Genomic DNA, 16642 nt, shown 5'->3' with positions numbered 1-16642 from the left:
GATTACATTATGGCAATTTTTTTAAATTCAGCTTTGTGCTTATTTTGTACAGTTCTAAACATGTTAGAATGTTCCATAAATTAGCGAACATTCTAAAAAGACGATTTCTCTGTTCGATTTACATTCGAATTCACGGGTATCTTCTTGTAATTTTTAGCATCAAACTTATGTTTCCGAGGCATATGATTTTCACCCTAAGACTTTCATGTCTACACACGAAAATCATCAAAAACTATTTTCGAGACAATGTGCCCGTAAATACAAACCCTGTTACATATTATAGAGTATATGTATATATAGTACCGGGACCAAGCAGCTATCACCAAGCAACATGCCTGTTATTAGAAGGTATTTCAAGTGGGTAGCTAATGCACATCTCTTCAAGTACTTCAGTAAACATGCGACTATCGATGGTTCAAATTCTAGCACTGGCAAATAGTTTCTACGGCATATTGTTACCATCCCGTTTCCTAAGACTGTAGGGGAGAAACCCAGATAAGTCCAGCAAAACCCACAGACCAAATAACCATAATCGATGGAACAAAACATCACATATCGAAGCTGACACTCCGCAATGGAAGCCTGCCCTTTGCGGGTCTCGACGGGGCATTGAGGTGGGCCCAGTTATGCCGTGGGCTTCCTCCTGGATGACTTCCGTAGTACTACCTCATATTTAAATTTCCGAATGATTTAGTATACAGCGAGTGGAAGCTGAGAATCAGTTGCAGACTAAATGTCTCATGCCTGTTGTTGTAGTTAGCGTAGTTTTAACCATGATCTCGCTAAGGCAGATATAAACAAATCTGTTAACGCCAATTCTTCTTATAGTATTTCTAATATGTATTTTTTACGAATGTCTCAAAGGGACCAGTCTATTCGTTTCGCCCTTGTGACTTTTCGTTTGTACTTAGTTGTGGTATACACTGCCAGCAATCTTTCTTTTACCGTGTTTCGTTTCAAAAAATAAATACAGCTAGCCTTTTCTCGTTGGCTTCAAGCCCTGTTGTAGTTTTTGAAAAAGTTTATTGACGGATAAATCGTAATAAGATTTTCAAGTAAGGTTCGGCTCCAGGTACTCACGAGCGTTATGTTCAGATTCATATTTTCCTCTTTTCATCTTCAAAGTAGGAGACTTTATCATAATATAAGATATCAATTTATTCCTATACTAATACCTAATAAGTAAACCCAACGCTGGATTTACTTTCATAGATATGTTAACCGTTGTTAACGTTCACTTTACGGACCTGCACTGTTAATTTTCGAGCCATCTTTGATTTTGTTTAAAGAATGTTTTGAAGTTTTGAAGATCGATTGCTTTCTTAAGTACTACGGCAAGCGTACTTACTACGTAGCTTGGTCTAGATAATCCTGCCCGAAATATTATTATTGTAGAACAAACAACGTAAGGTGCAGCTAAATTTATGGCGCTGATTTAGTGATCAATACAATTCGTTAGTGTCTTGTATCTACAAAGCAATAAATATGTCGACGTATATATCTCCCGCTATTTTTCCGTTGAAAATTGCAATTTCTAGCAGAGAATGACAAGAAGCTGTAGCTTTTATGGTAAAATTATTTAGGCTTGGCATTGACGTACTTGACTGTTACAGTTATAAGAAAGAATGTATAATGCACATTCACATACAGTGCGGTATCAGCAATAAAGTTTATATCGGACGGCACCTGGGAAAGCTCAACAATGGATGTCGAGGACGGGAACCCGGAAGATATCAGTGAGGCCACCGTCAAAAGCAAGTCTGTCAAGCTTAAGTAGCCCGCCTTCATTGCAGCCGTTGATAGCAATAGCAGTTATGATCGCATCAGATCGTGATTGACGTAGTTGGCGGCGCTGAAGCAAGGGGTGGAAGAGAAGGAATCTAATACCGTAAAGGACTAACGTTGGCTTAAGGAAACTCGATGGACAACAAAAACCAGATGTAAGTCGTACGAAAGGGAGGCGGTCATTCAAACCAAAGCATATATTACTATTTTTAGAAGCCTTTGAGTTCCTCCTTTATGGTCCATCTAGTCTGACAGCTAATTTATATAGTTTGGAAACATAATGATCAAAAGTGAAAATAATTATCTTCTTTCTACATGCTACAATCAGTTCTTTTACTACTGAGACCATGCTAGTCTACGTGAATGCTTGTCTCCTTCATAGCGAGACCGAAATTGATTCTAGCAATGTTTGATTATCCCTGCAGCTGAGCAGAAGGCCATTATAAAATCGCGATCTGCAATTTAACGTTTGACTGATTTGTGACTAATAATTTCGATAAGATTCTACAGATGAGATGCGTACTTTACGCCCAATCTATGTGCACAAATGCCTGGGAATTATAGAACCATCTTTTCACGAGCACTGTTTAAGCGCGATGTTCTTTAGAATAGAGACTCCCTGCTGATTATTATCGGCAACAACGGCACGTTTGTAGTTCTTAATTAATTCTTTATGTTCTTTATTTTAAAATAGCCCAGTTATAGTACTTAATTAATAGAAATAGCAATTTTTTTAAAACTTCCTTATTACTAGTAAGCCAAATTCTACATCGCATAGCCCGGGTTTAAGCATTGCGTACTACGGGAGCTGCTCCTTATTTTCTAAGATCGAAAAAGACTTGCAGGATATCAACTATGGCTTAGGTGTGAAGAAAACTATCGTTCGCGCAACCTTATGTCGTTACTGTATACGTTGTCCGTTGCATTTCCTTTCTGTTGAAATTAAGTGTTCCAGAAAACAGAAGCCAAATTATCCCCTTTTTTACAGAATAAGTTACAGATCAGACAATGAATAACACGCTCTGAAAATATCTGTACTATATTTGTATAAACAGTATCTTGATTCTAGAATGCCCGCATATTCCTGAAGCTGCTGGTAAGCGGTTATAATTTTTATTATCTCAAAAAAGTTGCTGGATTTTGAAATATTGCACAACAAAACGTTAAGGCTTTCGTCCAGAACCTTCGACGCATATTTTGTTCAGAATAGTAAACTTCAGCTCTCCTTTCGGTTTTTTACATTTACTTACATTATGTAGAACTTAATGCAAGACAAGTAACAATGATAGCTCATTCCAATGCGGAGTTTCGTACGATGCTTATGAAACATGTATCCACGTCATCATTTCCTACTTACGATTGAACAATTCATAGAAAGCCTTCGATTTTTAATGATTTTCATTACTGCGAACTGGTCGTCTCGCGCTCTTAAATCGGAAGGGAGACTCTATACTATATGCTCTTATAAACATAGCTGGCATCTATGAATAAAATGCAGTTTAAATCATTAAAATAATTTGAAATTTAAAGTACAAGTCATCAGCCTCATTGTATATTTTTTTATTTACCCCATCAGCTGTTATCTCTACTATCTGTGTGCAATATTACCAAAGGTATGACCAGAAGAAATGTGTTCAATAGAAAGAGATTTTACTCAATTAGAGTTTTTACTTATGTTCTTAACTTTATTTATATAAGTGTAACTATGTGTCGTTTTGTTGTTAATTTATGTGAACGTCTCCGCAGTTGTTAAAGTGTAACTATGTGTCCTTTTGTTGTTAATTTATGTGAACGTCTCCGCAGTTGTTAGATCTACTAAATGCTACTAAAAAAAACGAACTAAGCTTTGTGAAAATTTCTCAGTATATATACTTAACTTAATGTAAAATCTGTGATAGAAAAAAACTAGAATTGCTGCACTCAATATAGACAGACTGCGTTATGAAGGAGTTGTAGTATACGCAAGTTACACAATGAGAGCTAGACATCCTCGTTCATAACGTTAACTGTTTACATAAAAGTTAGCTGAGAATGACGGCCAAGAAGGATTGTTCGAATAAAAACTGCCTCAAACTGAAGAAAATAATTTCCATTCAGCCAACGAGACCTCGAAGCCGGATCCAAAACGGTATCCTTCGTTCGCCTCCACCACATTATTCTATATAGGAAATAAGACAACTCATGCAGTAAATAATTGGCTGAAATGCGACGATGTAGTTATCGAAGTAATAATAAGAGCTTAGATTACAGCAATTACAATTAAAAGAAGTGACAGCAGCTACTATTATATATTTATGTGTATATATGATCAGCTACTAAGCATGCTTCTGAACCGCATGCCAACTAACCCAACTGGCTAGAAAATGTCTGCGAAAATTTACGATATAGAGGTGAAAATCAATCTGTCTTCAATATACTGAGAGTCATTTTAGAACTTCCAAGAACATTGAAAAACAGAACGAAGCACGGCTGCGGACGGATCCTTTGGAGGAGTTTGGAACTGTTTTTCGCTATCCTCCTATTGTCATTTTTATCGTGTTATTCATCGTATTATATCGTATCAGCTATAAGTAGGCTCATAGCGGAAAAATAAGTGAAGTAAGCGAAAAGTAACATCCTGTTTTTAAAGTTAAAATTCAGAAAATAACAGTCCTATAAGCATGTAGTATAGGAAATGCTAAAAATGACATGTCCTGCATAAGTGAATGAAAAAACTCTCGAATGTATGTGCATTGGGTTATATTTTGAAGACCTTATTTACAAATACTAGAAAGCGGCGCTGTCTTTCATGGACTGAGCATCCCATGGAACAACGTAATTTTTCCTGTATACATCCTGTACATAAATCCTGTATAGAAATCGATTAGGATAATGCAATGAAACACTGAGTAAGCAAAGAAACTTCACTAACACAATGCGAATGTTATTAATTACCTTTATTTTCAGAGAGGACCTCAAGCCTTTATCCTCGTCTTGCCTTCTTTCCTTTAAATTCTAAGGCCAACTAAAATGCGTGCCATAGCTTGACATAGCTAAAACATACACGTCTCTCGTCAACTACATGAAAAAGTCTAATTTCTAATATTATTAAGAAAAATCGGTCCTTTTGTTTACAAATCACCGTTTTTATTTCGTATATCTGTAGGAAGGTTAAACAGTTACAGAGCGCTGTTGGATCAGTCAATTACGCTTCTATCTTAGGGTCGAAACAGTAGTTCTAATTTTCTATAAAGTTAAATCATTCAGTGGATTGCTTATTAGCACCAATTGGCAACAGATAAAAATAAAGGAAATCAGTAAGTTAAAGAAATTGATTCGTCACGTGCTTCAGCAAATCAATTTGAAAACTTGAATTTAAAAAAACACCTGACCAAGTTAATGTAAATTTTAGGAATATCAGCTGTCTTAATTTCTACCCTATCTGCATACTATTTCTGTAAAAATCAATATGAATAGCATCTCAACACAGATGTCGTACGAGAAAATGTCATTATTATCACCTAAAAGCCATGATATTAGGATGATTGCGGCCGCTATGAAAATGTTTTTAGTGGGCAGGAGCAACCTTGCCCTTTTCTGGTAGATTCATAATTGTTAAAGGCCTGAAAAGCCCCCTGGAACAAATCAAGCTCATAGTAATAGTAATGATAGGTTGATGGGACTTTCGGCGCAGCTGTTGATCTAATTGTTCAGACGTTGTCGTCAACCGTTGCTGTGCGACGGTCCGGTTGACCCATGTTTCTAAATATGGTGATCTTTACCTTGCTATCCGTTGCCGACAATGCGACCGTCCGTAATGAAGTTCGATCAAGTCGCTGGGACATTTCTGCTTTATGCAAGTCTAGAGGCCGCCGCGGTGTGGACAGACGGCTGCCCTAGCGATAGTAAAACCTCTGAATAGAGAAAAGACTACGCAAGCGAGTACATTAGAGGCATTGCTGGCGGTTTATTTTAATTACTGAGTTGAATGTAAGTACAATGTGTATGTTAATGATGGCTGTGATAGATGAAGTGCGGACGAATTAATCGGTACTGTATAGGGCGACTGTTATATCAATAACTCTGTTCAACAAAATCGAGCACTTATTGAACTATTCGTAACGTACACTATGTACCGAACATAACTTCTTTACGATACGTTGAAATGCCACGCTAGCGCGGATCTAAATCCTGCGCGACTAAACCATAAACTTTAATGTTCAAGCAAAAAAAAAAAAAAAAAAAAACTGTCTGACGTGAAATGAATAAATTGTACTAAAGAAAAGCGTATTTTTATTTAGGGCCGCCGTTACGGACTTAAAGAAGCTTATTTCCTTGAGCTTGTTTTTTTGCTGTCTATACTTCATCAATCGTTGCCCTCGTTCAAACTATGTCTATTATAATCAAATATTCTATTGTCGTGCGTCTATCGTTGGACAGTTCTGTAGAAGAGCTGCACGGTCGGTCTTATGGCCCGCGGTAAGATGACTACCTCGAGCATATCCATGCCTAAATACCGTCGCTGAAGGGTTAAACAGTTGCAACAAAGAGATGGCATCTCTAATTGTAGTTAGAACTAAGCTGGAAAAAGACAGCATCTACTGGCACACAACTGTTGACAAGCGTATATATATATATATATATATATATATATATATATATATGAATAAAACAGGTTCTATACATGTAGATTATGATAACCTATTGTATACATTGTACTCGATAATTGTGATCTACGCTCATGTGTTTTTCTCATTAAGTGGGAAATACTTTTAGACTCAGACTTCTTGCAATAACCGGAGACACAAGACTCCCGTCACGCAGTAACTTACGAGTAAGTTAAATGGTTCGAGACCAAACATAGGCATACTTCCAGCCATTTAAACAAAACTGAGATATTTATTTCACAGAATAAATGGTAAAACTATATTAAGCAACTATGTTTAATATGAATTATCTTCGATAATTTCTTCTCTACATCCCAGCCACCTTTGTAAACCATAAAGTAATTGCTTATATATACTGGCGCGTTTAAATTTAGAATTTTCCTTGTGCTTTTTTTTTCTATGATTGCATCTAGATAAAAATAGACGTTTCAACGAATTTTTTAGGATTTTTTAGGCAGGAAGTTACGTTTTTGACGATAATAATCGCTTTTCACGGCTACTACAAATTCAATTCGTAACAACTACTTACAAACCGTGTCCAGAATCTCCCTTTTTAATCGGCAAACGATTTTCTTATAGCAGCTGTGTGTCAAAAGATATTGGTAGGCGTAAACTCCTTAGAGTGTCAGTCAAATATGCTACATATGGAAAATTTCAGCAAAATTAAATTTTGCCTCGATAACACACTAGAAGTCCCAATAATATTGGAGCTTATCTAGACAATCTAATTGGAAATTGATTTTCTCCACTTCAAAATGCTCCTTAATTTCTGTATCGAAAACCTGGCTTTGCAATTTTTTGGACCGATAATTAGAGCCTCTTTGAAAATTAAAGATCATGAGGAGGTGCGCTGATGCCATTCTTTGTCCTATGTCGGCAATCTTTCTTGCTCCTGAGCACAGTACTCTCGAATTTCCAGCTTGCTCTTATTTCAGTAGTCCGTCATATCAAGGATTTGGTTGATCGAGTAGAAACTACAAGAGCAGTATCTAACGGGACCTGGCACATATCTTCTCTTACTACTAGCAATTTTCCGCTTGTTCCGCGGCATGATTTTGTGGAAATACAGGAGTTGGCGTTTAAGATACGTATTGCCGGCTTGAGCCTTCGGGCATGTAAGCGTCTGTTTCTTGCGGTTTTGGTCGTCTGTTAGATAAAATAGATGCCTATCTAATATACAGTATGTGTCCATCTATTCCCTAATGTCCATGCTCCAGCCCGCCAATCAGGAATTCATTTCTTTCATTCATTCATTCAGAAGAACATTTTTAAACCGTTTCCTTTCCGAGCTCTTGTGCTCCCGACAAGGACCTAGGCTAGGTCTTGTCTCTTCAAAGCTAGGCGCCCACAGCGAGCGCGAGTTTTAATGACGGCTACGCAAACTCCATTTTCGAGCGTCGTTTTGCTTCAGGAGGCAGCAGCAAGGCTACTTTAGGGTTGGAGTTGAAACAGTTCACCAGAGAGCAAGTCTGACTGGCAGTCTTATACCGCACCCACCAACTAGCAGGTTTACTAAAATATTCGTTGAAAATGCTCTCAAAAGGTAGTTAATAAACGTACTCTAAAAAATCTGGGTCTTAGATACGTGTTCATTCTTTATTACGCTTCTTCTCGTAAGAATTGTGGAAGGTTCGTCATAACGAGAACATATTTCAGTCTAAAAAGAGATTTTTCGATTACATATTAGTTAGATAATTTGTTTTTTTTCTGTATTTCACCACGAAATAGATTGGATGTTCAGTGATGGCTTTCAAAAACTACGTTCAAGTCAAAGCTGCGTTACATGTATAAGCTACTTGGTGCTAGGCCAGTAGACGGAAACACAAGTTGTGGGTAGTTTTCATTTAATAGAAAGAATTAGTTGTTTCGTCCCGCTTCCATTAAGTTGGAAAAGTCCTAGTTGTTATGAATTCATTGTATCATTCAAACAAGTAAGCACATCTTAATCAAAGTAGTGTTCTTCATTTCTTATGGCTTCATCTCCCTTTTGCGCAGTTAATGTATCCTACAAAAAGCTTCGTTTTTAAAAGCGGCCAATCCGTCTATTCATTTGTGGACTTCGGTTTCTATTCTAAACAGTCTCTGTTAATAACTATACTTCGTTGACCAAAATAAGTGGTAGCTAGCTGGAACGACATCTGGGCGCTGTGCTGGATGAGATGGAGTGTTCCACGGGAGGTACGTTAGCGCTCGCTTTTTATTAAAATTGTTAAAGTAGTGTGTAGAACAACATGGTCACGTTGTTCTACACAATATCATCTTGTGTCGCCCTTGTCGATATAAAACTTTCTCATTGCCTAGACGGATGAGAGCGACGGTCGCCCATAACTTTTTCCCGAAGTTCAAGTACTTCTTACCCCATAATATGGGTATCTGCAGATTTTTTCCATAGCCATTTTTTGGGGCGCCATATTGTAGGGGTTTACGTTTAAGAGGGTAATAAAAAAATCTGTCTTTCATCGCAGCTAGCAGTTCTACTTAGAAAAGACTTCCTTTCCTGTAATGCACGTTTTTTGGATCTTTGTTCCTCTCTGGATCGTTTCTGGTAGATATAAATGATTAATAAGCCAACTGGGTCACTGTTAGTTGTCGACAGAGCTCTCAAGTGGGTCGCGCCACACTCTACCTAGAGAGTGCCACTGTTCGTCGTCGTTCGCTTCTTATCATCGTCCACAGCGTGGCTTGTACGTTCAAATTGAAATTTCTAGTTCTGAAGAGATTGAAATTGAATTAAAAAATAGCAGCGCTTAGTCCACGCCCGCCTTCGACTTCATTAACAATGCTCTTTGTTTCGGCGGCACTTTTCCTAGCTCAAAAACAATGTCGAACATGCGCTTTTTTGAGCTCTATAATTTAACCTGTCAGCTAAAACAACGCAACAGTTTAGTAGAAAAAACAAGACACCCATCTGACGGTCAGAACAGTCATTCCGGGAAGTTTCAGCTGAACCAAATCTCTCGAGTTTTCGAGCTAGTCATCTAGTGGAATGCCTGCTTTTGTTTCTTATATTGAAAAATCATCTCTGTTGTGCCAAGAGAGACAGACACAATTTTTAGTAGCCATATGGTGGTGATCCAACGTTGGGCTGGGACATCGTTACAAATATTGGACAAATTACAGTATTCGAGTTCACGCATGACAAAGGTTATGCACAACCAGCTATAACAACAACCTCCCGGGTCTCTTTCAACTCGTTATCGTATCTGCCCTATGAAGTGCATTCTTTCAGATGTCAACTAGACATGATAGATTACCTGATCAATGCACTATATTAAGTATGCTTCGGTCTGCCTTAGACTGTAGTTCACGAAAAGGTATGCTAGTTTTGTCTGCGCATGATTTGCAGGCTACTCTACAAAGAGACGTCCTATGCACTGGGACAATGGCAGCTGTGTTTCCTCACATGAAGTGGCCGAAGTTCGGAATAATGGGGAACTTCGGGGATGACGGAATAATTATAGAGGTTAATATAAAAGTCAGGGCAAGTGCAAAGCTGATACGAATAAGGCTAACAGTGATCGATACTGATCTAATTATCTGGTCAATGTGGAGATCGAAATCAACGTAATTGTATCTCAAACGTGGTCATATTATTTAAGGTATATTTGTCAGCTTATTTATGAAATGCATTGTCTGCGTCGAAAGAAAAAACACCAAACATAAAGATGAAAGTATAGGGTGTTAGAGATAAAAATTAATATACAGTAAAATAGAACGAGAAATTTTAAAAACAAACAGTGTCTAAATACACAATAACCTGAATAAGCTAATAGTTGATCAACAAGCATTGAAAATATGCCATTTTTCACTTGTGAGCTGTAAACGCTCTGTGTACGAGTAAGCAAGACAATTTCATTTATTCAGTAGTTAATGGAAAGGACTAACGCCCAGAATCGAGGAAAAGAACTAAAGCGACAACCTAAAATACTATGTCATGGCTCTTCATCTCTATTGCGTATGAAGAAGTAGAAAAGTAGAAGCTAACCTGACAAAAACTACAATTTCATTGTAAATCTCGATTCATTGATCCAATGAAAGCAAATGTCGCGTAAGTAACACGCACGACGTGCGTTTGTAACATGTATATGCAGGTTCACCAAATTGATGTACTTACAAGCTCTGCGCAATAACAGACTGGTTTCTGTAACGCTATTTTATTTTATGTCATGCTTAGCTCGATCCAGATCTATGTTCACTGCATGAAGCCACGCTCTGGGTCCAAGTGTAGTAAAGAAGCAACGAATTTCGTAATGGAAGTAATTTATCGTATCGGGGGAAACCTCCTCAAGGGCCCTGCGAAAAATTGACTTCGTATTCAAAAGAGGGTATCACCCTGTCGAAGCCCGCAATCCCAGAGAAGTTTCGGTATCGCTCGTTTGTGCCAGCCCTGTTTACCCTTCTCTGTTATTATAAGTAAATCAGACTCATGCTTTGTGATAATAACATCTAGAATAATGTCGTACTGTCACAGGCGTAATCAGAACTAGTCAGACCGTAATAAATTATCGTTATAAACTTACTCCAACTCAGAACATCGACTCGTATTAATGCTTTTTAGACACGTATATAAGTAGCAACGAAGACGCAAACAGATATGATGTTTGCATCATATTATGACAAAATTTTATTGAGATGCCATCATGGAAATAATGGAGCACTAGCTGATTAACTAAGTTACTGTGAAACTTTTCTAAGAACTTTTTTACTAGGAAAGGACCTTATGCATACAAAGGAGAGCTCATGCAAACGTCTATCTTTGACAGCCATAAGCGTAGTCAATAGTGCTTATCTCAGCACAGTTGCCTTTCGTATCCCGCCTGTAACCAGAACAGAGCGACATTGCTTGAACGCCATCACCAACACAATTGTAGGTTATAATTAGGGTCCTATAACGCTGGATTCACTCACGCCAAGCTACAAAATGGGAACACACAAGTGCGCTTGTACCATAAAACTGTTCCCAGGCATGATCCTTTATGCCTATGCAATACTGCCTTGAAATGCAATAAGTTGCCGATCACGAAAACTTGATTGATTTATTATTTAACATTAATTATAAGTCAAATGCCCTTGAGCATGCCCGATTACTGCTTGGCTAGTAACTGTTGTTATGTGAGGTACCTTAACTTAATAAAGTAAAAGTTGCAATATTAGCACTTGAAAGCAAATCTTCACTTCGATGAAATTTTATGCTTTATCATTTCCGATAACGAAAAAATAAAATTGAATTTTATACTTGCGTTAATAAACACACAAAAACATTATTGTTTTTCGAGACGATCTAACTTGTTCTGCTTGACGACTCTTTTTTCTGCAATGATGCATATTTTACAATAGGATGAACGAATACGCGTGTGCGGCCATGCAAAATCAGCACTCGTTTTCGTCGCTCAACGACGAAGCTAAGATAGCCCGCTACGTTAGGAATTGATTTTGCCGAACCGAAATCGACGCAAGTGAATGATAATTGGTATCATTTTTTGCTAATAAATATATTTTGGTCGCATAAAAAGGATTTATAGGCCGAATTTGTCTCTGCGGTAAGGCACGAACCTAATTTTTCCCTAGTTTATTTCTACTGCATTTGACTTTGGAATACACGAGGATTAGCTGTCACAATTGCTTCTCTATATTAAGTCATAGCCCTGTTACACAAAGGTAGGCTCCCTGTGTTTTGACTTTTACGTTGGGCGTTGCTGCTTGGCATTCCGTAAGACCTCTGGCTCCTACGCAAGGGTAACCTAAGTATCATTATTCTTTTTAGTTGTGGTGTACTAGCCACCACTGGGCCACACTCGATAGGTTCGTATTAGAAGCACTGCTGCTATCTTAAGATGGATCTTAAAAAAGCTTTGAAAACTAATCCGCACCTTTTTCAAAGATATGTTGGAATATTTAAAGCCGTTGCCGGTTAAGAGTTTTTTTTTAAACAAGCCTCCAAGCACATCATCTATATCAAGTAGAGAAGTTTGTAGATATAACTAACTGTCAGCTAAGATCACAGCTGAGTGATCCACTAATGCAGTAACTTAACGTAAATAAAGGCTTGTCTTAAACATGAGACGCCGCAAACTTTTAGCTAGGCAAATTTTAGAACTTCCTAGAATAGGAGAAGAATCCAGTAGTCGGTAGGAAATGTACTTATGTGCATTTCATGTGAATCTAGCACTATTTCTTGTTGCCCTTTTGCGGTCACGCCTGTATACACTAAATTACAGAACGCTGAACTTCGCGTTATTAGTAGAACGCAACGATCGGCATATGTTTTTTCAAACTATTTCTAATAGAGACGAGCATAGTTTCTCCATGTGAATTCTGCCAGACGCGCCATCAGCTATAGGTTTCAAATTTTACCTTCCTGCAGCGAAAGCGGAATCGTTGATCATGCTTCTCGTTAGATTACCACGCTGTTCTGTCCTTGTTCTTCCTTGTAGCGGTATTATTCACTATTACTTTAGGTGCTCTTTTACGATGCTGATATGAAGATCAGTGATATATCCGAAGGCATTCTTTATTGATCCGATAGTATCACGTTGGCTTAGCTTAACAAACGAGTGATCAACGTAAACCAAGGTTCACTATATTGTGTCCTACCTAACAGGTCACTGACATCGATCTGTTTAGGCATAAGTAACACGTGCTGACAGGGCTCTTGCGCGTATTCTATGACCCGCTAGTTCACTGCTACTATTAGGACTCTGAAAACCGATAAAGTCAATCTGGATCGCGTGTGCTACATAAGTTAAATTGCAATAAATATATCCCGTTGGCAATCACCATTATCAGTACTGGTGGACGGTTTCGTGGAAATCAGATTGAATACAATGCCTGTGAATGCGCAACGCTTACTTCAGAGTATCTGTAGTTTATTATTTGGCGATAACGCACAGGTTCCATTAAGAGTTTGGCACCCGAGTTTGCTGGAACAAGTTAACGAAAAACTAAACAGTTACGTGTTTGCTGATATCTGGTTCAATAAGCACCAAGCACTAAACGGTTGGACCATCCTCGCCGAGGCATGGTAGACGCCCACAGTGTCGTGGAGATAGTTGAGCTTGAAAAACACGTATGCCACACACACGCACCCATATGCCATGAGTTACTTGTAAATATGGCGCGAAGTCAATAGGCTATCGGCGTAGTTGAAAAAATATCTAAGATACCATGGAATAAAATGAATGGAATGAGAAAACAAGTATATAATGAACTTAACTCAATGTCAACACAGAAAGTTCCCTATAATAAGAAACAGTGCAGCAGAAAACAGATAAAAAAAAAAACAAGAACAAACGCCTCATGCCTTTGAATTGTTGATTTTATTTTTTTTATACATTTCTCAGTAGATCATGTACTGCAGACGCCATATTTGTAGTAGCACGTATACTTTGAGATTAAAATGATAATAACAATTTTATGCATAATGTTGCTAATTTATCCATTGGTAATAATTGTAGAATTACAACAGTAAATATTTTAATTATTTGTATTAAAAACACCGCCGAGCATATCACAGTCCTTATCGATATAATTATTGGACTGCGCAGTCATAAGCAATTTGGTTCCAGAAATATTCTTTGTCAAAAAAAGAAAATAGGGCGAGATTGTGGCATAACCTCTAAGAGACCCAAGCGCTAGATGTTCTTAGCCCCACAGATGTGAGGGTTTGCGCCTGCATCAGATCATTGTTAAGGTACGTTCATCTCGCGTTATTGCATAAGCTTTCCGTCGCCTCCTCGTGTTAATTTACGATGTCCAGGGGCATACGTATCAGATGTACCCTCAAACAAATGTTTTGCTGCCAGCATCGTTGGTTGCTGCCTAGTCGAAATTAACATTCAGTCGGAGTTTTTCGTGGGCAGTTTTTTACGTTGTTTGATCCCACCCTCTTCTATTTGGCCCATTGACCGTCTTTGTGGACGCGTCGACTCAAATTGAGCCATTCCAGAACTGAGCGGCGCTTTCCAACTACGCTTCATTATCTTTACGCGTAACCCTGCGCAAATGAGCAATCAGGCCCACTTTTGTGGATGAGTTTGGTGTAAGCCTAGTCAAGGACTCCCGATGATTTGCCGACTTTGTCCCCGCGAGCATAGAACACTGTTTCTAGGATAACAACCTGTAGCAGCAACTCTCATTGCTTTCGTCGCAGGCAGCCATTTCCACGACGCAGAATTTCCACGCGTTTCTTTAAATAGAAGGTATTTTTGAAATCTCCAAAAGCAGTATTTGTTGCCGTTTTGAAGGAAAGCGCGTGCGGTGTACATTGTACGTTAGGCGCTACCTTTCGTTGCACATGGCATTTGGCAAAACGGCAGATGATTTTCTAGTTCAATACGATTGATGAACTGATATAACAAACCGTTACGCATTTAGGCAGCTAGTTCTGTCAGAAGTTTTCATAGATACCTTGTTTATCGATCAAGGGCCAGATGTAATAATTTATCAGATAGAGTTTCTCTTCAGCATGGTGACTATCTCTTGCTAGTTTCAAATGACTTTTCCATTGATATGAGGCTCTAGACTTACTAGTATTGCGACTCAGATCGTTGACTAATATTGCTAAAATGCTTTTCATTCGACCCTGCCGTTATCAGCGGAAACCTGTTAAAGCTACATTCTGTATGCGCACATAGTGGAGAGTTGGAATAGACTACACTGTGTAAAGTACAGTTATAAGGGAAGGTGTTAGCGGTCAGAGTTGTTGCCACACGCAAAGAGTACTGTAAAAAAAAAACTTGAACTAAATAATAGAACTATTTTGTTCTATTCTAAGAGATGCAGCAGGAACTCCACATGTAGCAAACGCCCATAGTTACCTAATTTAGGCTAAAACGGAAACACGTGCATATCAATTTGATCCAAAGTGTTTGGTCCAGATCCGCCCCGTTCTTGATCGTTTTCCCCATAGGGCTCCTCCTAATTACAAAAATGTCTTAAGATCTGTTTACTAAACATGCTTTACTCTACTATTTCGGTCATTGTACCTGATTTGTTTGCATCGAACATATTTGCCGATTGTTAGGACAGATGTATAAGAAACAAAGGAAAGTATCACATGTTAAGAAATCATCACCCTTCAGAGTTCGCTTACAACGGCCTGATATATCCCGCTTACAGGTGTCATATTTTTTATTATTTGCTTTTTAATTTAGGGGGAAAAAGTACTTATAATAACAAAGCAACTTCGCGCTCAATTAGTAACAGACAAGTTACTATTTCGTCTTAGTTATTTGTGAGGTAATTGGCCACTTAAGCCGGTCTGTATTTGAAATAATGTACTGTCGACGCATGCGGATTTACGCTGGGGACCAACCGTCTGAAACAATGTTCAAAAACATTATTGAACGCAAATATCGATTAACTTTGCCTTCTGATTATAGGGAACTGTTGACAGAGGATTAAAGTCACTAATCTACAGGTTTGGTTGAATTGATTCTCCCTACTGTAGTCGTTGCCGCCATATAAAGCTGTTAAATCGAAGGTTCTTTTTTTTAACATAGTATTGAAGATGATCATATTAATTATCGATAAAGACACGAATTCTAGCGGGTCGCAAGCTAGTAATCGAAACTTAATTATTAGTCATATGATATCAAAGAACGCACAGGTCTCAATTTTGTATCTTTCTTCTTCTTCTTTTGTATCAGCTACAACTCGACATAATTAATAGGCGACCCAAACCTCTACGACACTTTTAGCATTCGATCTAATCCCAATAGTAGCGCATGTTTTGATTAGGCTGAATACTATGGTGATAAGCGACAGGCAGTCTCCTCACGTTAGTCCATTTCGACGGGATCATGTTGCCGACTTTTGGATGTTGTACAGGAAACTCTTTGTTTTCGTGCCGGATATCAATGCTCGGAGCAAACTGGTAACAAGAATGCGTGGGGGAGGCTAGTAGACTCAATATCAGAACAAAGTAAAGCATATCAAGAGGATAAGGTAGAATATTCTCGGGTTGTATAACGCGTTCGACGCATTGACTCTCTCCTTTGACATTAATGTTTTTATCCAATTTTAAGCCTGTTCAATACATGTTTTAAAATGCGGCCATCAATGCTTCCAGATCTGCCGATCTGTTCATCTCGTGCGTTTAAATGACATACGAGTACGATACACTGTGATGTCCCTCTGATCCCCTGTAACAATTGAGTGCTCTTCATCAGGTGTAATACTAGTGCCGTTCATATAGCGATGATTAGCAAACG

General features: G+C 38.3%; 1 pseudogene across 1 annotated transcript; it reads left to right on the top strand.

Moving 5' to 3' along the window:
* Nucleotides 1-1634: 1634 nt before the first annotated feature.
* LOC147752079 (uncharacterized) lies at nt 1635-10848 on the top strand (annotated as a pseudogene). The gene is made up of 5 exons (XR_015315078.1): nt 1635-1940; nt 4732-5730; nt 6181-6378; nt 9728-9995; nt 10606-10848. The product of XR_015315078.1 is annotated as an uncharacterized LOC147752079 (transcript).
* The last annotated feature ends 5794 nt before the right edge of the window (nt 10849-16642 follow it).

The sequence above is a fragment of the Varroa jacobsoni genome, unplaced genomic scaffold (genome assembly GCF_002532875.2).
Source record: "Varroa jacobsoni isolate VJ856 unplaced genomic scaffold, vjacob_1.0 contig00121, whole genome shotgun sequence".
Lineage (NCBI taxonomy): Eukaryota > Metazoa > Arthropoda > Arachnida > Mesostigmata > Varroidae > Varroa > Varroa jacobsoni.
The sequence above is the reverse complement of the archived record's forward strand: the minus strand, read 5'-3'. Positions and strand labels throughout refer to the sequence as shown.